We start from the raw sequence: 23,419 nt of genomic DNA, 5'->3' as shown, positions 1-23,419 counted from the left end.
TGTTGGTACCAATATGTTGGTGCCAATATGTTGGTGCCAATATGTTGGTACCAATATGTTGGTACCAATATGTAGGTACCAATATGTTGGTACCAATATGTTGGTACCAATATGTTGGTGCCAATATGTTGGTACCAATATGTTGGTGCCAATATGTTGGTGCCAATATGTTGGTACCAATATGTTGGTGCCAATATGTTGGTACCAATGTGTTGGTGCCAATATGTTGGTGCCAATATGTTGGTACCAATGTGTTGGTACCAATATGTTGGTGCCAATATGTTGGTACCAATATGTTGGTGCCAATATGTTGGTACCAATATGTTGGTGCCAATATGTTGGTACCAATTTGTTGTTACCAATACATTGGTACCAATATATTGGCAATATGTTGGTACCAATATGTTTGTACCAATTTGTTGGTACCAATATTTTGGTAACAACATATTGATACCAACATATTGGCACCAACATATTGGTACCAACATATTGGCAATATGTTGGTACCAATATGTTGGTACCAATATGTTGGTACCAATATGTAGGTACCAATATGTTGGTACCAATATATTGGTACCAACATATTGGCAATATGTTGGTACCAATATGTTGGTGCCAATATGTTGGTACCAATATGTTGGTGCCAATATGTTGGTACCAATATGTTGGTGCCAATATGTTGGTGCCAATATGTTGGTGCTAATATGTTGGTACCAATGTGTTGGTGCCAATATGTTGGTGCCAATATGTTGGTACCAATATGTTGGTGCCAATATGTTGGTACCAATATGTTGGTGCCAATATGTTGGTACCAATTTGTTGTTACCAATACATTGGTACCAATATATTGGCAATATGTTGGTACCAATATGTTTGTACCAATTTGTTGGTACCAATATTTTGGTAACAACATATTGGTACCAACATATTGGCACCAACATATTGGTACCAACATATTGGCAATATGTTGGTACCAATATCTTGGTACCAATATGTTGGTGCCAATATGTTGGTACCAATATGTTGGTGCCAATATGTTGGTACCAATTTGTTGTTACCAAATTAAGTTATTGTCATGTGTTGCAATGTTAAGATTTCATCATTGATATATAAACTATCAGACTGCGTGGTCGCTAGTAGTGGCTTCCAGTAGGCCTTTAACATGAGTTAGTTTATTTGCACAAGCAGGTCTTCTAGTTATATTTAGACATAGCAACCACAAACTAATATCATCTTTTCTTTACGTTTAGTTCTGCTCTCAAACACTTCTAGTATAGTAGGGAACAAACTTGACTGCATCACAGAAAGTTTCTCAAACAAATCAAATGTTCACACAGATTTTACAAAGTGATCTCTGCAGACACAAACGGTCTGATTCCACAAGATAACAAAGTGATGTTTTTAAAAGCCATTTCCTTCGACGCACTTTTGTTTCCCCCCGACTTTATGACCTTTATGAACCACTTCTTTTAGGACTCTATGAAAGATCTTTCCTCTTCCTCTATTTGAACAGCCAAGAACAGAACAACAACACCACTTTTTCTGCTCAAACTCTACGCTCGCTCTCACTCGTTTTAATGCTGCGCTCAAACTGCTCGTGTCAATTGAGCCACCAAGAAGAAAAATGGATGCTACGTCTTATGCAACCCTCCCATACTGGTGCCAAGATACTTTTCTAAATAAAGGGGACCACAAAAAAACCTCATTATTTGCTTTGTTTGAACAGAACATCTTATGGTACATTAAACATACGTTTCTTATTGCAATTAAATAAGATTTTAGTCCTTAAATAAAATAGTGAACATACTAGACAACTAAGTAACTAAACATAGACTCCTAATTGGTATGCAGTAACATATTGTGTGATTATGTGATGGGTGTAAACAGACTGCAGCTAATTTCATACATTTGTTTAGCTCCGCCCAGCCCTGAACACTATTGGACAACAACGTTTCACACTTTGTCTGCGGTCACTGGATTGAACTGAATCCTCGAAGTGGACTTTTTGGGGATCTTGTAGCATTCACTACTTTGTTTTCTAGAAGACTCATTGGAAGGCAACAGCGCCACCTTGCCACACCCGCTGGAGTACAGATGATCTGTATTTTCTCACACTGCAGAAGATGAGGCTGACATTGAACGGTTGTTGTTAGGTTTCAAGAACTGTGTGGTGTCTTTCTGGGATATGTCGTGAGTTCAAACCCCCCGGCCGAGTCATACCAAAGACTATAACAATGGGAGCCATTACCTCCCTGCTTGGCACTCAGCATCAAGGCTTGGAATTGGGGGTTAAATCACCAAAAATGATTCCCGGGCGCGGCCACCGCTGCTGCTCACTGCTCCTCTCACCTCCCAGGGGGGTGATCAAGGGTGATAGGTCAAATGCAGAGAATAATTTCGCCACACCTAGTGTGTGTGTGGCAATCACGGGTACTTTAATATGTAGGAGAGAATGATATCCACATTAACCCTGATTCAATCACAATTTTAATGTGGGTGGTTGATGAGCCTTTTGTGTGCTCGTGGGTTGCTATATCTCTCTAAGGCCATTCAGGAATGTCTCTGGTTTGATGTTGACTTCTGTCTGCGGTTTCTTACTTTATGTATTATTACTATTTTGTTTTATTATCCACTTTAGCCGCCAGATGGCAGTAGAATGTTGAATATCTTAAAATGCAATTTCAACTTTGACCTTCAGTTGTCAGTTGCTACGTAGAGTGGCGCTTTCCTTCATTTTCAGCAGACTGCATTGCAAAATGATTAAGCCCCGCCATATCAATCCCTTCCCTACTCTGGCAGAAGCAAATGGCAGAGATTCAGTGGAATGATCTAGAAAGTATTTGCTAGATCAGAAACTACTTCCTGCGCCCAAGCAGCACTTGTGGAGAAAGTCACGTGAAGAAGAGTTGCTTGGCGGAGGTAACAATGACGTGAGCACTTGACCCCGCAAAGAGGAGATGCGGTGTGATGAAGAGCGCACTAAGAGCTTGTCCTCGCCATTTTCCTCCCGCCGTACATCCGTGTCTGAAGTGTGAGTGCTGCTCCAGCCTCGTCTCCGCCTCACTTCAGTCTAATTCTCCCGTCTGCACCATCAATATTAGCCCACTTGGTGCACAGATGGATTGGCGCTGAGGTTAAACGCGTGCAAGACCTCGGCTTGGCGTCCCGACCCCGACTTAGGGCGGCGTGGGCAGCGGGAGATGGGGGGGGGGGTCTTGATTTCCAGCCCCCATCACTGATTATCTTCTTCTTCTACCAGCTGACTCTGTGACCTTAACCCCCAGACCTCCATGCACCGGGGTCACTTAACCTTGAACCCAATTACAAGATAAGGTTACTTAAGTCTGACCCCCCCCTTCCACCCACTCGCCCCCCCCTAATAGGACACGCTGAAAGAGACAAATGGCGAGCGCAGGTGATTGGCTTCATTCGGCGGGTTGACAAAGAACGGGACGCCATTTCTCATGCACAGCGAGACTCAGCAATACCAGCTCCTGATAGGCTGGTCTCAAGCTGACTCCGCCCAACTTTTTAAGCACAAAGAATATTAGATTATCTCTCACTATAAAGAACGTGACTCATTAAGGCTTACAATGATGTCCACCCATGTAGAGATGGTATATACTGGAACTACCTTTATGCTGTATTATTATCATAAGTAAGGCAAGTTTATTCATCCATCTTCTTCCACTAATCCGAGGTGGGGTCGCGGGGGCAGCAGCCTAAGCAGAGAAGCCCAGACTTCCCTCTCCCCAGCCACTTCATCCAGCTCCTCCCAGGAGACATAGTCTTCCCAACGTGTCCTGGGTCTTCCCCGTGGCCTCCTACCAGTCAGACGTGCCCTAAACACCTCCCTTGGGAGGCGTTCGGGTGGCATCCTGACCAGATGCCCGAACCACCTCATCTGGCTCCTCTCCATGTGGAGGAGCAGTGGCTTTACTTTGAGCTCCCCCCGGATGACAGAGCTTCTCACCCTATCTCTAAGGGAGAGACCCACCACCCGACAGAGGAAACTCATTTCGGCCGCTTGTACCCGTGATCTTGTCCTTTCGGTCATAACCCAAAGCTCATGACCATAGGTGAGGATGGGAACGTAGATCGACCGCTAAATTGAGAGCTTTGCCTTCCGGCTCAGCTCCTTCTTCACCACAACGGATCGATACAGCGTCCGCATTACTGAAGACGCCGCACCGATCCACATCTCAATGTATGTACACGTACGTATGTATGTATGAATGTATGCATGTACATATGTATGTATATATGTATGTTTGTGTAAGTATCTATCTATGTATGTATGCATGTACATATGTATGTATATATGTATGTATGTGTGTATGTATGTATGTATGCATGTACATATGTATGTATATATGTATGTTTGTGTAAGTATCTATCTATGTATGTATGCATGTACATATGTATGTATATATGTATGTTTGTGTAAGTATCTATCTATGTATGTATGCATGTACATATGTATGTATATATGTATGTTTGTGTAAGTATCTATCTATGTATGTATGCATGTACATATGTATGTATATATGTACGTATGTGTGTATGTATGTATGTATGCATGTACATATGTATGTATATATGTACGTATGTGTGTATGTATGTATGTATGCATGTACATATGTATGTATATATGTATGTTTGTGTAAGTATCTATGTATGTATGTATGCATGTACATATGTATGTATATATGTACGTATGTGTGTATGTATGTATGTACATATGTATGTATATATGTACGTATGTGTGTATGTATGTATGTATCTATGTATGTATGTGTGTGTATGTACGTATGTATGTATGTATGCATGTACATATGTATGTATATATGTATGTTTGTGTAAGTATCTATCTATGTATGTATGTATGTATGTACATATGTATGTATATATGTACGTATGTGTGTATGTATGTATGTATGCATGTACATATGTATGTATATATGTATGTTTGTGTAAGTATCTATGTATGTATGTATGCATGTACATATGTATGTATATATGTACGTATGTGTGTATGTATGTATGTATCTATGTATGTATGTGTGTGTATGTACGTATGTATGTATGTATGCATGTACATATGTATGTATATATGTATGTTTGTGTAAGTATCTATGTATGCATGTACATATGTATGTATATATGTACGTATGTGTGTATGTATGTATGTACATATGTATGTATATATGTACATATGTGTGTATGTATGTATGTATCTATGTATGTATGTGTGTGTATGTACGTATGTATGTATGTATGCATGTACATATGTATGTATATATGTACGTTTGTGTAAGTATCTATCTATGTATGTATGCATGTACATATGTATGTACATATGTATGTATGTATGTATCTATGTATGTACGTATGTATGTATGTGCATGTATGTATGTATGAATGAATGTACGTATGTGTGTATATAGTGGAGATGCATCACCACAGTGGGGAGTCACCACAGTGGAGAAGCATCACCACAGTGGGGACGCATCACCACAGTGGCGATGCATCACCACAGTGGAGACGCATCACCACAGTGGGGAGTCACCACAGTGGAGAAGCATCACCACAGTGGAGAAGCATCATCACAGTGGGGACGCATCACCACAGTGGGGACGCATCACCACAGTGGAGATGCATCACCACAGTGGAGACGCATCACCACAGTGGAGACGCATCACCACAGTGGGGAGTCACCACAGTGGAGAAGCATCATCACAGGGGTGACGCATCATCACAGTGGGGACGCATCACCACAGTGGAGATGCATCACCACAGTGGAGACGCATCACCACAGTGGAGACGCATCACCACAGTGGGGAGTCACCACAGTGGAGAAGCATCACCACAGTGGAGAAGCATCACCACAGTGGGGACGCATCACCACAGTGGAGATGCATCACCACAGTGGGGAGTCACCACAGTGGAGAAGCATCACCACAGTGGAGACGCATCACCACAGTGGGGACGCATCACCACAGTGGAGACCCATCACCACAGTGGAGACGCATCACCACAGTGGAGACGCATCACCACAGTGGAGACCCATCACCACAGTGGAGACGCATCACCACAGTGGAGACACATCACCACAGTGGGCAGTCACCACAGTGGAGAAGCATCACCACAGTGGAGACCCATCACCACAGTGGAGACGCATCACCACAGTGGAGACGCATCACCACAGTGGAGACCCATCACCACAGTGGGCAGTCACCACAGTGGAGAAGCATCACCACAGTGGAGAAGCATCACCACAGTGGGCAGTCACCACAGTGGAGAAGCATCACCACAGTGGGCAGTCACCACAGTGGAGAAGCATCACCACAGTGGAGACCCATCACCACAGTGGAGACGCATCACCACAGTGGGCAGTCACCACAGTGGAGAAGCATCACCACAGTGGAGACCCATCACCACAGTGGAGACGCATCACCACAGAGAACTGGAAGTTGGCTCCAGCGCTTGCAGAAAAAACTCATCAATCCCAAAACCTTGAAATGGTGAGGCAACACACGGCTCACAGAGAGTTGTTGGTGAAAAGAAGAAACACAAACAAAAATGAAGAAATGAAAATATTAATCCTCTGAAGGATTTGCATTCCAACAGAGTTCATCCCAGCAAGTCAAAGACGTGATGAAGATGTAAGTCAATATTTTTGTCTTGGGAGAGACCAGACAGCTGCACATATTTATATTGTTTATATTCAATCTAAGAACTTTGGTGCCTCGCTACTCTTTATTGGAGGTCGGACTCTCAAATAAAATAACACAAATTATTTTTCTTTTTCATCCCGTCCTCATCAAAACTGTCAGGGCAGAAAGCAAAACGGAAGCTGGGAAAGTTCATCTAAATGTGAGCAAATGAACGTCAAGAAAAGAGGGCTAAGTGAGAGGACCAATTCATGGCAAAGAAGGACAAGCTGGGCTCTCTACTAGCATGCAAATATATATATTAGTATATTTGCATATTCATTAGGGGCCTTTAAACATTTTTTAGATTTTCAAATGAATCTCAATTCTTACTTGCAAAAATTCTTAAACAAAACAAAGCAAACTAAAACCTGCTGTAAGCCAAGAATGTACAACAATTCTTCTCAACTAAAGAGGAGAAATAGAAGCTTCGAGGAAATGCAACCTCAAACATTTGTATGCACGCACAGCACTAAAGACTTTTAGCATACCGTATTTCCTTGAATTGCCGCATGGAATATAGTATTCGCCTGCCTAGAATTACAGCCGTGTCAAACTCGTTTCGCAAAATAATTAGCGCATGCTTGGCACTTCCGCCGGGTCAAATATGAGTCATTAAATGACTTCCGCCTCCTGGTGGTAGAGGGCGCTAGTGATCCTTCTTGCGACTGCTATACTGCAGAAGACCGGTGCTGCAGAAGAAGACAACATGCAGCAAGAGTGAGCAGCCATTGTTTGCTTGCACTTTTACCATGGAGGATTACATATCTAAAATAAAACAGTTTTCTAAACTGGACTTTCAATCGAAGCAGGAGGTAATACTTAAAGGAAGATCTCCATCGAGACTTTTAAAACTGAAGAAAGATAAAGAAGACTTTTATAGGAGCTGTGCATGGACTCATTTATACCTAAAGGTAAGACCATAATAACGTTTTTTTAATTAAATGTGATTTTCATGATAAGGTAAGCGCCGGAGTGAGAAGAGGTTTTAAAATAATTAGCGCATGCTTGCCAATCCCGCATGCTTTTGGTAAACGCAGGAGTGAGAAGAGGTTTTAAATTAATTAGCGCCCCGGCGGCTATTCAAGGAAATACGGTATGTGGAATTGAATGATGGAATGTGTTAAGTCCAGAAGTAAAACTACGTGTACCAACATGAAGTACACTACAAAACTTGAGGAAGAAATAAGATATTATTTCTATAATCATAAATGGTTACGTACACTGATGTGTGCACACAAGTCAACATACTGTAAGTCTTTGATATGAAGTGGAAATCATCCAACTCCCTTTTCAACATGTTGGTAAGAAAATTTAAAAATGTGACGCATCTTTTACAAACTGTATATACCAACAAATAAAACAAAGAATCACATTTTGTATTTATTTATTAATTTTTAAATCTGTCCTGTCCAGCCTCTTAGGCTAATCATATAGTAGATGTAGATAATCTACATCTGCTGTGCACATTTACTTTCTATTTGACTTTATTCAATGTGTGGCTAGAATTGTATTCAAACTAGTTTTATTTGAAGTAATATAGAAACTTATTAGAGCTGTTTATCTATTTTATGGAGGAATGTGGTTAATCGTAGAACTGACACCCAATGTTATTTACAAAGTATCAATTTTGAATCGAGAATTGATTCTGAATCGAATCATTACCCCCAAGTGTGGTGCCCAAAGACTCAGAGCCCTAATATTCATAAAAAAGCCCATATTATAGTGTTTTACCAATTCTAAAAAAGGCTAAGACGTCCCAGTGTGTTGTATTAAAAGTGTGTTATCCAAAATGTAGCCTTGATGCTGGAACAATTGTATACTCAAGTGGGAGTACTGTTACTTTGCAGTAATGTGACTCAGGTAAAAGTAAAAAGTCATCCAAATAAATACTTGAGTAAGAGTAAATATGTAGTCAATGAAAAAAACTACTCTAGTACTTAGTAACTGCTTTATTTAGTAGCTTTTTTTTAAAATACTTGCAGTACAATGACAGTGTGTGTGTGTGTGTGTGTGTGTGTGTGTGTGTGTGTGTGTGTGTGTGTGTGTGTGTGTGTGTGTGTGTGTGTGTGTGAGAGACCCTACAACAACATGCATTACAAAATACACATGGTCTACTTATGAGGTTATAACAGGGCTAATGTTAGCATATGAAACAGACAACAACTTTTCTCTGGTCAGAAGTCAAATTGTTGTTGTTGAAACTTGAACTTTCCTCCTGACACAGATGACAGCACATCATATCAATGTTCTTTTTACTAGTTTTTAGGTAAACATTGAATAATTGTGCTGCTTACATTACATCACTTTTTACCTTTTTATCCGCCGACACAAGGTCAAAATAATTTGACTCTTTTTTTATTTATTGTAACAACATGGTAGTTAACATTTTTAAACGCACAAAAGGGACTTTAGTGTGTATGCGTGCGAGTTGACAGTATATAACAGGGGTGTTAAACTCATTTTAGATGGGGGGGCCACATGGAGAAAAATCTACTCCCAAGTGGGCCGGACTGGTAAAATTACAGCACGATAACTTCAAAATAAAGACAACTTCAGATTGTTTTCTTTGTTTAAAAATAGAACAAGCACATTCTGAAAATGTACAATTTATAATGTTGTTGTTATTTTTATTTTACACTTGTAGTTGCATTTGATACTATTCTATCTTTATTTGTCGTTATTCATACTTTCTGGATAAATTATGTAATAATGTTCATCAGTCAACTCATTTTCAATCCATCAAGATTAAAAAAATAATATCAAAATCAAATTACAGTATGTAGTTTATGTCCCTGGACACATGAGGACTTTGAATATGACCAATGTATGATCCTGTAACTACTTGGTATCACATCCATACCTAAATGTGTGGTATCATCCAAAACTAATGTCAAGTATCAAAGAAGAGAAGAATAAGTGATTGTTACATTTGAACAGAAGTGTAGATAGAACATGTTCAAACAGAAAATAAGCAGATATTAACAGTAAATGAACAAGTAGATGAATAATCAATTTTTTACAGTTTGTCCCTCATAATGTGTACAAAATAATAGGTGTATAAATGACACAATATGTTACTGCATACGACTAATTAGGAGTCTTTGTTTGTTTACTTACTACTAAAAGACAAGTTGTCTAGTATGTTCAACATTTTATTTAAGGACTAAATGACAATAATAAACATATGTTTCATGTACTCTAACATTTTTTGTTAAAATAAAGACAATAATTACATTTTTTGTGGTCCACTTTATTTAGAAAAGTATGGAAATACATTTTGGTCCTGGTACTAAAATATTGGTATGGGGACAACACTACATTGCATCACTGCGAGTTATTTGGCTTCCTTATTGTTGCTGCAGTGATTTTATTACTGGAACAGTCAGCACTTTGTGCTCCTTTGACATGAACAATGAATGAGTGAATGAATGATTGAAAGGTACATGGGTGTCTTACATGTGTGAACATGAGATGAACATAAGACACAGCAGACACAAGATCAGCTGACTTGGACAAAGACTGAGAGAGAGAGAGAGAGAGAGAGAGAGAGAGAGAGAGAGAGAGAGAGAGAGAGAGAGAGAGAGAGAGAGAGAGAGAGAGAGAGAGAGAGAGAGAGAGTTATAAAGAGGGTGAGGGGTGTATTAGAGCAAGAGAGAGAGTGAATGAAGCTGCCCTGCTCATGGGCCCGCTGACCTCCTGTTCAACTTCCCTCTGAACTCAACATGAACCCTCAACTTGACCATCTTCACTCATGGATCTCCCAGAGAGCTCAGCTGGCCCGGGAATGACACACACACACACACACACACACACACACACACACACACACACACACACACACACACACACACACACACACACACACACACACACACACACACACACACACACACACACACACACACACTCTTGTATTTGTTACCTTCTTGAGACCTCCAAAAATGCCTACCTCTGTAAGACCAGCCTTTCTAGATATATAAACACGAGTATTTACAACATTAATAATATATAAATACTATGCAAATATAAAAAAGGTAAGCTTTTAGTTAATTTTTTAAATGTTTTGTTTGTAATTGTTTTTTAATCTTCATTGTTTACTTCAAGTTATTACAGTATGTCTCTATATGCATATATATATATTATTTAAATTAATTTTGGCCAGAGGGGCGCATTTCGAATTTTTACACACACTTGTTATTTCATATGTTGACCAGAGGGGGAGCACTTCGAATTTTTACACACACTTGTTATTTCATATGTTGACCAGAGGGGGAGCACTTGGAATTTGTACACACACTTGTTATTTCATATGTTGGCCAGAGGGGGAGCACTTTTAAAAGCAACATAGTCGATGTGAAAAATCCTTCCTTTTTGGGACCACCCTCATTTTCACCACAAATGAGACATTGTCTATTAGATGCAATGTTATTGATTTATGTCATCACTTGTTCACACCTCCTCAAATGGAAGATACTTTTCCTTCTTCAGGTCTCAAGGAGGCTAGAAATACAAGAACACACACACACACACACACACACACACACACACACACACACACACACACACACACCACACACTTGCAGTACAGTGTAGTTGAAATGACCTTTTCCACAGCGGCCATTTGGACAAAGAGTTTGTAGAATGAGCAGAAAAGAGGACGTCCATAAAAGATGTCAAGAAGGTGCAACATTCTGAACATGTGAAGCAAGTTTTTCTAGCTCAGAATTCAGATTGATCCTGATTTATTTTGTACTTGTCTTAATCATTTTGTATGTTTTTCTCTTCTCTTTCAAAGCCTAACAAAGGACAAGGCTTGCAAATGAGCCCGTGACTAAAAGTCTACTGTACTTTGACTTACTGTACCTGTGGTAGCAATGTTTACTTCTACTGTACTCTGACATCACTTACTGTACCTGTGGTAGCAATGTTTACTGCTACTGTACTCTGACATCACTTACTGTACCTGTGGTAGCAATGTTTACTTCTACTGTACTCTGACATCACTTACTGTACCTGTGGTAGCAATGTTTACTTCTACTGTACTCTGACATCACTTACTGTACCTGTGGTAGCAATGTTTACTGCTACTGTACTCTGACATCACTTACTGTACCTGTGGTAGCAATGTTTACTGCTACTGTACTCTGACATCACTTACTGTACCTGTGGTAGCAATGTTTACTTCTACTGTCCCTGTCAAAGAAATTAATACATAAAAATTGAGTTTGATTGATTGGAGTTTTTATAGTAAGAACACTCTTTTCATTATTGTTCTTACAGTACAGTCAGTATTTCTTACAGTTCTGTCAGTAGTTCCTACAGTTTTGTCAGTAGTTCTTACAGTTCTGTCAGTAGTTCTTACAGTTTTGTCAGTAGTTCCTACAGTTCTGTCAGTAGTTCCTACAGTTTTGTCAGTAGTTCCTACAGTTCTGTCAGTAGTTCTTACAGTTCTGTCAGTAGTTCTTACAGTTTTGTCAGTAGTTCCTACAGTTTTGTCAGTAGTTCCTACAGTTCTGTCAGTAGTTCTTACAGTTCAGTCAGTTCTTACAGTTTTGTCAGTAGTTCCTACAGTTCTGTCAGTTCTTACAGTTTTGTCAGTAGTTCCTACAGTTCTGTCAGTAGTTCTTACAGTTCTGTCAGTAGTTCCTACAGTTTTTTCAGTAGTTCCTACAGTTCTGTCAGTAGTTCTTACAGTACTGTCAGTAGTTCTTACAGTTACGTCAGTAGTTCTTACAGTCCTGTCAGTAGTTCTTACAATACAGTCAGTAGTTCTTACAGTTCTGTCAGTAGTTCTTACAGTTCTGTCAGTAGTTCTTACAATACAGTCAGTTGTTTACAAAATATACACGGTCTACTTATGAGGTTATAACAGGGCTAATGTTAGCATATGAAACAGACAACAACTTTTCTCTAGTCAGAAGTCAAATTCTTGTTGTTGAAATGTGAACTTTCCTCCTGACACAGATGACAGCACATCCTATAAATGTTATTTTTACTAGTTTTTAGGTAAACATTGAATAATTGTGCTGCTTCGTCTGACATTATATCACTTTTTACCTTTTTATCCGCCGACACAAGGTCAAAATAATTTTACTCTTTTTTTATTTATTGTAACAACATGGTAGTTAACATTTTTAAACGCACAAAAGGGACTTTAGTGTGTGTGCGTGCGAGTTGACAGTATATAACAGGGGTGTTAAACTCATTTTAGATGGGGGGCCACATGGAGAAAAATCTACTCCCAAGTGGGCCGGACTGGTAAAATTACGGCACGATAACTTCAAAATAAAGACAACTTCAGATTGTTTTCTTTGTTTAAAAATAGAACAAGCACATTCTGAAAATGTACAAATTATAATGTTGTTGTTTTTCTTTTTTTTTACACTTGTAGTTGCATTTGATACTATTCTATCTTTATTTGTCGTTATTCATACTTTCTGAATAAATTATGTAATAATGTTCATCAGTCAACTCATTTTCAATCTATCAAGATTAAAAAAATAATATCAAAATCAAATTACAGTATGTATTTTGTATTAAGTACAGTTATGTCAGTAGTTCCTACAGTCCTGTCAGTAGTTCTTACAATACAGTCAGTAGTTCTTACAGTTCTGTCAGTAGTTCTTACGGTACAGTCAGTAGTTCTTACAGTACAGTCAGTAGTTCCTACAGGTGTCAGTAGTTCTTACAGTCCTGTCAGTAGTTCTTACAATACAGTCAGTAGTTCTTACAGTCCTGTCAGTAGTTCTTACAATACAGTCAGTAGTTCTTACAGTTCTGTCAGTAGTTCTTACAATACAGTCAGTAGTTCTTACAGTCCTGTCAGTAGTTCTTACAATACAGTCAGTAGTTCTTACAGTCCTGTCAGTAGTTCTTACAATACAGTCAGTAGTTCTTACAGTTCTGTCAGTAGTTCTTACAGTCCTGTCAGTAGTTCTTACAATACAGTCAGTAGTTCTTACAGTCCTGTCAGTAGTTCTTACAATACAGTCAGTAGTTCTTACAGTCCTGTCAGTAGTTCTTACAATACAGTCAGTAGTTCTTACAGTTCTGTCAGTAGTTCTTACAATACAGTCAGTAGTTCTTACAGTCCTGTCAGTAGTTCTTACAATACAGTCAGTAGTTCTTACAGTCCTGTCAGTAGTTCTTACAGTTCTGTCAGTAGTTCCTACAGTCCTGTCAGTAGTTCTTACAGTACAGTCAGTAGTTCTTACAGTTCTGTCAGTAGTTCTTAAAGTACTGTCAGTAGTTCTTACAGTACAGTCAGTAGTTCTTACAATCATCAGTAACTATTATTAGCACACAAAACCTTACATTGTCTGGTCTATTACATTAACAACATGACAATAGTGAAGAATAGGAACGCAAGGCCCCGCCTCTTAACGTACAACACTGCTGGCACACAACTTCTGTAACACTCCGTCCCTAATAGACTGGCCCTCTAGTCCCAAGTGGTGCAAGTCCGACTATGTGTCAGACCACGTGTCGCCCTCTGGCCCACCAGCCCACCTCTCGCCTCTGCAATCGTGTCAAAAAGTCACCCCCCACACACACACACACACACACACACACACACACACACACACACACACACACACACACACACACACACACACACACACACACACACACACACACACACACACACACACACACACACACACACACACGTTGCTGCCGCAATACCCGACAGTAGTTGTGTTAGCTTTTTATCTCCTCCCCCGCCGCGGCGGCGTCAGCAGTCAGAATCTCTTCTGAGCGCCGAGTGCACTTGCAGGTCACGGACAGGTCACAGCAGAGAGTAGCAGGTCAGGTTCTGTCTGCCGTTTAGCTGGCAGACAGATGGATTAAACAGGAAGGAGGGATTGTGTAGCGAGGATGAGGTTAGGAAGACACGTTCTTATTCTGATGCAAAGTCCTTTACTTCACTCTCGCTGCTTCATTTTAGCAGAATGCAAACATCACACACTGTCACAACTGGAGATCTTCCACATGATCACTGACAACAACTGGAGATCTTCCACCTGATCACTGACAACAACTGGAGATCTTCCACCTGATCACTGACAACAACTGGAGATCTTCCACATGATTACTGTCAACAACTGGAGATCTTCCACCTGATCACTGACAACAACTGGAGATCTTCCACATGATCACTGACAACAACTGGAGATCTTCCACATGATCACTGACAACAACTGGAGATCTTCCACCTGATCACTGACAACAACTGGAGATCTTCCACCTGATCACTGACAACAACTGGAGATCTTCCACCTGATCACTGACAACAACTGGAGATCTTCCACATGATCACTGATAACAACTGGAGATCTTCCACATGATCACTGACAACAACTGGAGATCTACCACCTGATCACTGACAACAACTGGAGATCTTCCACCTGATCACTGACAACAACTGGAGATCTTCCACATGATTACTGACAACAACTGGAGATCTTCCACCTGATCACTGACAACAACTGGAGATCTTCCACATGATCACTGACAACAACTGGAGATCTTCCACATGATCACTGACAACAACTGGAGATCTTCCACCTGATCACTGACAACAACTGGAGATCTTCCACATGATTACTGACAACAACTGGAGATCTTCCACATGATCACTGACAACAACTGGACATCTTCCACCTGATCACTGACAACAACTGGAGATCTTCCACCTGATCACTGACAACAACTGGAGATCTTCCACCTGATCACTGACAACAACTGGAGATCTTCCACATGATTACTGACAACAACTGGAGATCTACCAACTGATCACTGACAACAACTGGAGATCTACCACCTGATCACTGACAACAACTGGAGATCTTCCACCTGATCACTGACAACAACTGGAGATCTTCCACATGATCACTGACAACAACTGGAGATCTTTCACCTGATCACTGACAACAACTGGAGATCTTCCACCGGATCACTGACAACAACTGGAGATCTTCCACCTGATCACTGACAACAACTGGAGATCTACCAACTGATCACTGACAACAACTGGAGATCTACCACCTGATCACTGACAACAAGTCTTTCCTTCACTGACTCACAGTCGATGTTTGTTATGTGTAGGGGATGGGTGGTAGAGTGGTTGTCTACCAACCTGAAGGTTCCAGGTTCGATCCAAAATAATCCCTTGTGGCCATGTCGAAGCATCCTTGAGCAAGGCACTTGAGCAAGTGGTCATCAGGAGGTCGCAGCGTCAAAGGACTTTGAGTGCCTTGAAGGTAGAAAAGTGTATTTACAAGTGAAGCCATTTAGCTTCAGTCCATGGAAGATGTAATAAGTCATGTAGAAATGTATGGAGCTACAAAATAAATACAGTCCAACCCAGTTTTACCAAACTATTTTATGTAGTGTCTATTTCTACAACCTGTCTATGCGACAACTGGTCTTTACAACCTGTCTATTCTGACAGCCCGTCTATTTAGACAACCTGTAAATACAACCCGTTTATGTGGACAACTGGTCTATACAACCTGTCTACTTTGACACCCCTTCATGTTGACAACCCTTCTTCCTACCCATCTATGTACTGTAGAAAACCAGTCCATTCAACTAATTCTAACAACCCGTCTATGTGGACAATTGGTCTATACTACCAATTTTAACAACCTGCCTATTCCAACAGCCCTTCCATATTGACAACGCTTCTGTATGGGCTGTGCAGAGTAAGTAAGGTTGTATTTTTGCCTCATTCCTGTGAGAACCCTGCGTGTGACTGAAGCCTTAGGGAATGGGACTATCCAAGACTAGCTGCAGTGGGCTCAAACAACCACCAGGTAGCATCTGTGAGAGGATAATACTGTACCATCTCTTTCAGACTTATCAGGTCTTATCAGGTCGGTGGTGCATTCTTCACTCAGACTTTAAGCAAGCAATGAGGCAAAAACTAACCCAGACCCACTGTACACTGTCTTTGAAATCTGTCTATATCCCGCCTATTCTCACAACCCTTCTATGCCCACAACTTGTCTATCCCGCCCATCTATACAACCCCTCTATGTGACAACCCACCTATGTTTGTTTATCCAACCCGTCTATACAATCTGCATATAGACAGCTCATTTATCCAACCAGTCTATTTTGACAACGCTTCTGTATAACTCGTCTATGTCGACAACCTGTCTCCGTAAGTAGACCATTCCTCTTTTCAACTTGTCTATTTCGACAACCCGTCTATATAACCCGTATACATCGACAACCCATCTATATAACCCGTGTATGTCAACAACCCGTCTCTATAACCTGCATACATCGACAACCCGTCTATGTAACCCATATACGTTGATAACCCGTCTGTATTACCTGTATATGTCGTCAACCCATCTATATAACCCTTATGTCGACAACCCGTCTCTATAACCCGTAAACGTCGACAACCTGTCTATATAACCCTTATATGTCGACAACCTATCCATATAATCCGTATACATTGATAACCTGTCTCTATAACCTGCATACATCGACAACCCGGGTATGTAACACAAATACGTCGATAACCCGTCTATATAACCCGTATATGTTGACAACCCGTCTCTATAACCTGCATACATCGACAACCTGTGCATGTAACTTAAATACATCGATAACCCGTAAACGTCGACAACCCGTCTATATAACTCGTAGACGTCGACAACCCATTTATTCAACCCGTATATGTCGACAACCCGTCTCTATAACCTGCATACATCGACAACCCGTGCATGTAACTCAAATACGTCGATAACCCATATATATAACCCGTCTATATAACTCGTATATGTCGACAACCCGTCTCTACAACCTGCATACATCGACAACCCGTGTATGTAACCCAAATACGTTGATAACCCGTCTATATAACCCGTAAACGTCGACAACCCGTCTATATAACTCGTAGACGTCGTCAACCCATCTATATAACCCGTATACATCGACAACCTGTCTCTATAACCTGCATACATCGACAACCCGTGTATGTAACACAAATACGTCGATAACCCGTATATGTTGACAACCCGTCTCTATAACCTGGATACATCGACAACCCGTGCATGTAACCCAAATACGTCGATAACTCGTCTATATAACCCGTAAACGTTGACAACCCATCTACATAACCCTTATGTCGACAACCCGTCTCTATCAATCAATGTTTATTTATATAGCCCTAAATCACAAGTGTCTCAAAGGGCTGTACAAGCCACAACGACATCCTCGGTACAGAGCCCACATACGGGCAAGGAAAAACTCACCCCAGTGGGACGTCGGTGAATGACTATGAGAAACCTTGGAGAGGACCGCATATGTGGGTAACCCCCCCCCCCCCCTCTAGGGGAGACCGAAGGCAATGGATGTCGAGTGGGTCTGACATAACATTGTGAAAGTCCAGTCCACAGTGGATCCAACACATCAGCGGGAGTCCAGTCCACAGCGGGGCCAACAGGAAACCATCCCGAGCGGAGACGGGTCAGCAGCGCAGAGATGTCCCCAACCGATGCACAGGCTAGTGGTCCACCCGGGGTCCCGACTCTGGACAGCCAGCACTTCATCCATGGCGACCGGACCTATGCAACTCCCCCTCGCAAGGGACAGGGGAGAAGAGGAGAGAAGAAAAGAAACGGCAGATCAACTGGTCTAAAAAAGGGGGGTCTATTTAAAGGCTAGATTATACAAATGAGTTTTAAGATGGGACTTAAATGCTATAACCCGTGAACGTCGACAACCCGTCTATACAACCCTTATATGTCGACAACCCGTCTCTATAACCCTTATACGTCGATAACCCACATATTTTGACAACCTGTCTATACAACCCATCTGTATTGACATATTTCTATGCCAAACAAGCCCAATAATGCTGAAAAGGGATCATATCATCTTTGTAAAGGCAAGTTTATCCACAGCATTTATAGATTGTCAGTTTGGCTGTCAATCACAACTCTATTGATAGTGACTCACTTTTATTGCAGTATGTTTGTGCTTTGGTTGTTTTGCTCAGTCCTTGTAGTTTGAGCTGAGAGACTTCCAGTAAAAAGCGTGTCCAGCGTGTCTGTGACCTGCGCCTGAACTTTGCCAAGCGTAAATTGTCCGAGCCGTGGGTCAAACGCTTGTCAATATCCCCGTAAAACTCCCAGCTCCTCTCATGTAAAGAGGATTAGCTTCCGTCTGGAAAAAATGACCAAAGCACCATGAAAATATTTGCATTTGAATTTGGAAAACTGGGACTTTTCCCTGAGGTGTGACAGGTGTGGGCGTCCTGGGGCCAGCGACAGCAGGACACAAGCCACTGGCAGGTGGTCTCGGCCTTGGGTGGGGGGTCACCTCTCAGACTGGGCGGTGGTCACTGCTGGGAGTTTATAAAGTGTGTTTTAACCCCTGTTTTCACTTCATTGTTGCTGTTTTGCTGCACTTGAATAACTTTCTGTGTTTGTATGCATGATGAACATTATTCCAACTACAAATGTCATTAATCATCATAAAGATTTACTGTAATGTCACTTTTCAATGCCTTTTTTTTTACCTGCTTTGCATTGCTTTTCTAATATTATCGGCTGTCAACTGCTTTTTGTCTCCATTTCTATCAGCTGTCAAGAAGTTCTAGGTTTTAATACAAACACAAGCCATTCAGATTTGGATTTGTTTTGTGCTAAAATCTACTTTTCCCACAGAATATCCATTAGATCCCTGCCATTCGCGTGGGGTACGTTACGAGTCCACCTGTTAATGGCAAATAATCAAGAGCAGAGGTGGGTAGTAACGCGCTACATATACTACAGTACATTTACTTAAGTTACTTTTGGTACGGTATGGTATGATTTTTATTGTCATCACACAAATTACAACAAAATGCCATTTTCACCACAAACCCGCTCAAAATTAGACAAACATTGTACAGGGTTACGGAACAGGAACGGTGATGGGTCGCCACTACTGCACTCCGTTAAGTGGGCGAGCGAGCTTATAGGTGAGCCGCAACGCAGCCCATCTGACATCTACTGTATGCCACACAGCTGCAGCGCTCTATTATTCACCACTGCACCATCGTCATTTACACAGTCAATTCCAGCCCTGTTATTCACCACTGCACCATCATCCTTTACACAGTCAATTCCAGCCCTGTTATTCACCACTGCACCATCATCCTTTACACAGTCAATTCCAGCCCTGTTATTCACCACTGCACCATCATCCTTTACACAGTCAATTCCAGCCCTGTTATTCACCACTGCACCATCATCCTTTACACAGTCAATTCCAGCCCTGTTATTCACCACTGCACCATCATCCTTTACACAGTCAATTTCAGTCCTATTATTCACCACTGCACCATCATCCTTTACACAGTCAATTCAAGCCCTATTATTCACCACTGCACCATCATCCTTTACACAGTCAATTCCAGCCATGTTATTCACCACTGCATCATCATCCTTTACACAGTCAATTCCAGCCCTGTTATTCACCACTGCACCATCATCCTTTACAGTCAATTCCAGCCCTGTTATTCACCACTGCACCATCATCCTTTTACACAGTCAATTCCAGCCCTATTATTCACCACTGCCCCATCATCCTTTACACAGTCAATCCCAGCCCTATTATTCACCACTGCACCATCATCCTTTACACAGTCAATTCCAGCCCTGTTATTCACCACTGCACCATCATCCTTTACACAGTCAATTCCAGTCCTATTATTCACCACTGCACCATCATCCTTTACACAGTCAATTCAAGCCCTATTATTCACCACTGCACCATCATCCTTTACACAGTCAATTCCAGCCATGTTATTCACCACTGCATCATCATCCTTTACACAGTCAATTCAAGCCCTATTATTCACCACTGCATCATCATCTTTTACAGTCAATTCTAGCCCTGTTATTCACCACTGCACCATCATCCTTTACACAGTCAATTCCAGCCCTGTTATTCACCACTGCCCCATCATCCTTTACACAGTCAATTCAAGCCCTATTATTCACCACTGCACCATCATCCTTTACACAGTCAATTCCAGCCATGTTATTCACCACTGCATCATCATCCTTTACACAGTCAATTCAAGCCCTATTATTCACCACTGCATCATCATCCTTTACAGTCAATTCCAGCCCTATTATTCACCACTGCACCATCATCCTTTACACAGTCAATTCCAGCTATATTATTCACCACTGCACCATCATCCTTTACACAGTCAATTCCAGCCCTGTTATTCACCACTGCACCATCATTTTTTACACAGTCAATTCCAGCCATGTTATTCACCACTGCATCATCATCCTTTACACAGTCAATTCAAGCCCTATTATTCACCACTGCATCATCATCCTTTACACAGTCAATTCCAGCCCTATTATTCACCACTGCACCATCATCCTTTACACAGTCAATTCCAGCTATATTATTCACCACTGCACCATCATCTTTTACAGTCAATTCTAGCCCTGTTATTCACTACTGCACCATCATCCTTTACACAGTCAATTCCAGCTCTATTATTCACCACTGCACCATCATCCTTTACACAGTCAATTCCAGCCCTGTTATTCACCACTGCACCATCATCTTTTACACAGTCAATTCTAGCCCTGTTATTCACCACTGCACCATCATCCTTTACACAGTCAATTGCAGCTCCTTCACTCTGGTTGGCGGTTCATTGTTCCTCTTTGAAGGACTAAACCATATAAGAATAAGTTTGTACCTGCTGCCATCACACGCTTAAATAAGGCTGTCACATGGTGATTTGATTGATTTATTATGCCATAGCGCTATAATCACAATGATTGAATTGGTTTATTAGTTATTATATTATATTGTTCTACAGTGTGCCTGTATACTGGCGATCGTTTGTGGATATTTTTCAAATGTTTTTATGTTTTATATGATTTGTGTTTGCTTGCTTCATTCTGTCTTGACGCTGAATTACAAATGTCTGCACAACTATTTTACCTCCGGGTACCATTGAAGAAACCGTGAACCTTGAACTGTAAAAGGTGGAAAAAAGGTAGATGCTGGGGAAGGATGAGTAAAAAAAAGTCAATCTCAGACTGGGCTCCTATGGGGGCTGGGGGCACAGACTGGGGCCATAAAAAATGCGATAGCCGATAAGCGCACACAAACATTTTACACAGAAACCACAAGACTCGCAACAGTGAGAGAGGGGGCAGGCATCCGGCCCGAAGCTGCCAGCCACAAGGGGCGCTGCTCTGTTTTCCATCATACCACATGGGGTAAAGCGGTGGCACATGCATGGGATGGGGTGGGTGTATGTGTGCATATGTAGCCATGGTTTGTGTGTATGTTACGTCTGTAGGCCTGGAGTCGCTCCGCAAGTGGTGGCAAAGGAACAGAGTTGATCTTTCCAGGTGTTGTTGACAAGAAGGAGTTTGTTTTGTCTTCGCTGCACTGTCCCCTCTTGAAGGAACAACCTTGCCAAGTCGCAGCCAGTGAAAACAATCAAGATTAGAATGGTTGTGCTTTTCACTCTTAATTGTCTTTTTCTGGTCCTCAAACTCATCCTGCAGGGCTTGGTTGACCACCACTGGTTTTCACTTCAGGGAAAAAGTCACATGACAGAATACAAGCAATGAATGTGTCTGCATGTTTGCTATTGTCCATTTTAACCAGCAATAATGACTTCTTTACCGCTGTGCTCTCGTACGTCCTGTATTCATCTCTCTCTCAACCTCTGGACTTCACGTATTCAGTTTGTTCCTTTTCTGCGCTCACACAACTTTTGGCACGTTATGTTTGTGCAAAAAAGGCAACCAATCAGAGAACAGGACACATGTACGCTCCCATTGGCTGTTTGGTCTCCAAATAGATGACTTTTTACATTGCAGACAAACAATAACTCTATATCACAATGTTTATAAAACATTATCCATAATGTTGAGGTTCAAATAACCAAATGAATACAACAACTTACCTCTGGTGTGTCGTGCTGCACCAAGTTGTGGTTGTTCCTCATGTATTGACTCCATTAGCCATGAATCAATGCTACTGTAACAAGTAGGGTTGCAAAATTCCACAACAAAATAAAAGCCGCCGCACCTTAAAAATAAAGGGGGTGTGGGGTTTGCATAAAACTTTTTTTTTATACATGAAAACAAATGGAAATATTATATTGCATGAATAGATGTACTGTATTTAGTCTAATATTTACATACTGTTGGCCAAAAACATGTCAAATATCATAAAAATTTTCTTGTATGCAATTGAAAAATAGAGCAAAACGATATAATATAATTACTAATAACTAATAACACACATTTGGTTTAAAATATACTGTACGTAAAACAAAAATATATGCATTATTGTATATACATTCATCATGATGTTATAAATATGATGATGTCATATTGACCCCCCTCCACACTCCCACCTCCACATATAAAGAAGCAATCTGGTGGAAACTCTGTTTCTGTACGACTTTAAAGACGTAGCAACAAGTTTACTGGGATTCGTACAACCTCAGGGGCTCCACTGTTCACTCTCTGTTCCAGAGTTCAGCCTTTCAGACAAAAAGCAGGGAAAAATGATTTGTCGATTTTGTTCACTAGCAAGAAGTTAGTCCGCGTGTTGACCTCGCTCTTCTTTTTTCCATCTTGTGCTGCGAACAAGCGAGGGTTTGTTCCCCGAGTGTTTACAAGCGTGTGCTCAACTGTTAA

At 41.1% G+C, this 23,419-nt stretch overlaps 1 long non-coding RNA gene across 1 annotated transcript in view; it reads right to left on the bottom strand.

Moving 5' to 3' along the window:
- Window positions 1-15,822: 15,822 nt before the first annotated feature.
- The window catches only part of LOC133660541 (uncharacterized), a 26,946-nt gene continuing 19,349 nt past the window's right edge, over window positions 15,823-23,419 (bottom strand). The window contains exon 4 of the long non-coding RNA XR_009827828.1: window positions 15,823-15,972. This is a non-coding gene — a long non-coding RNA (uncharacterized LOC133660541). The remainder of the gene's footprint in view (window positions 15,973-23,419) is intronic.

The sequence above is a fragment of the Entelurus aequoreus genome, linkage group LG11 (genome assembly GCF_033978785.1).
Source record: "Entelurus aequoreus isolate RoL-2023_Sb linkage group LG11, RoL_Eaeq_v1.1, whole genome shotgun sequence".
Lineage (NCBI taxonomy): Eukaryota > Metazoa > Chordata > Actinopteri > Syngnathiformes > Syngnathidae > Entelurus > Entelurus aequoreus.
The sequence above is the reverse complement of the archived record's forward strand: the minus strand, read 5'-3'. Positions and strand labels throughout refer to the sequence as shown.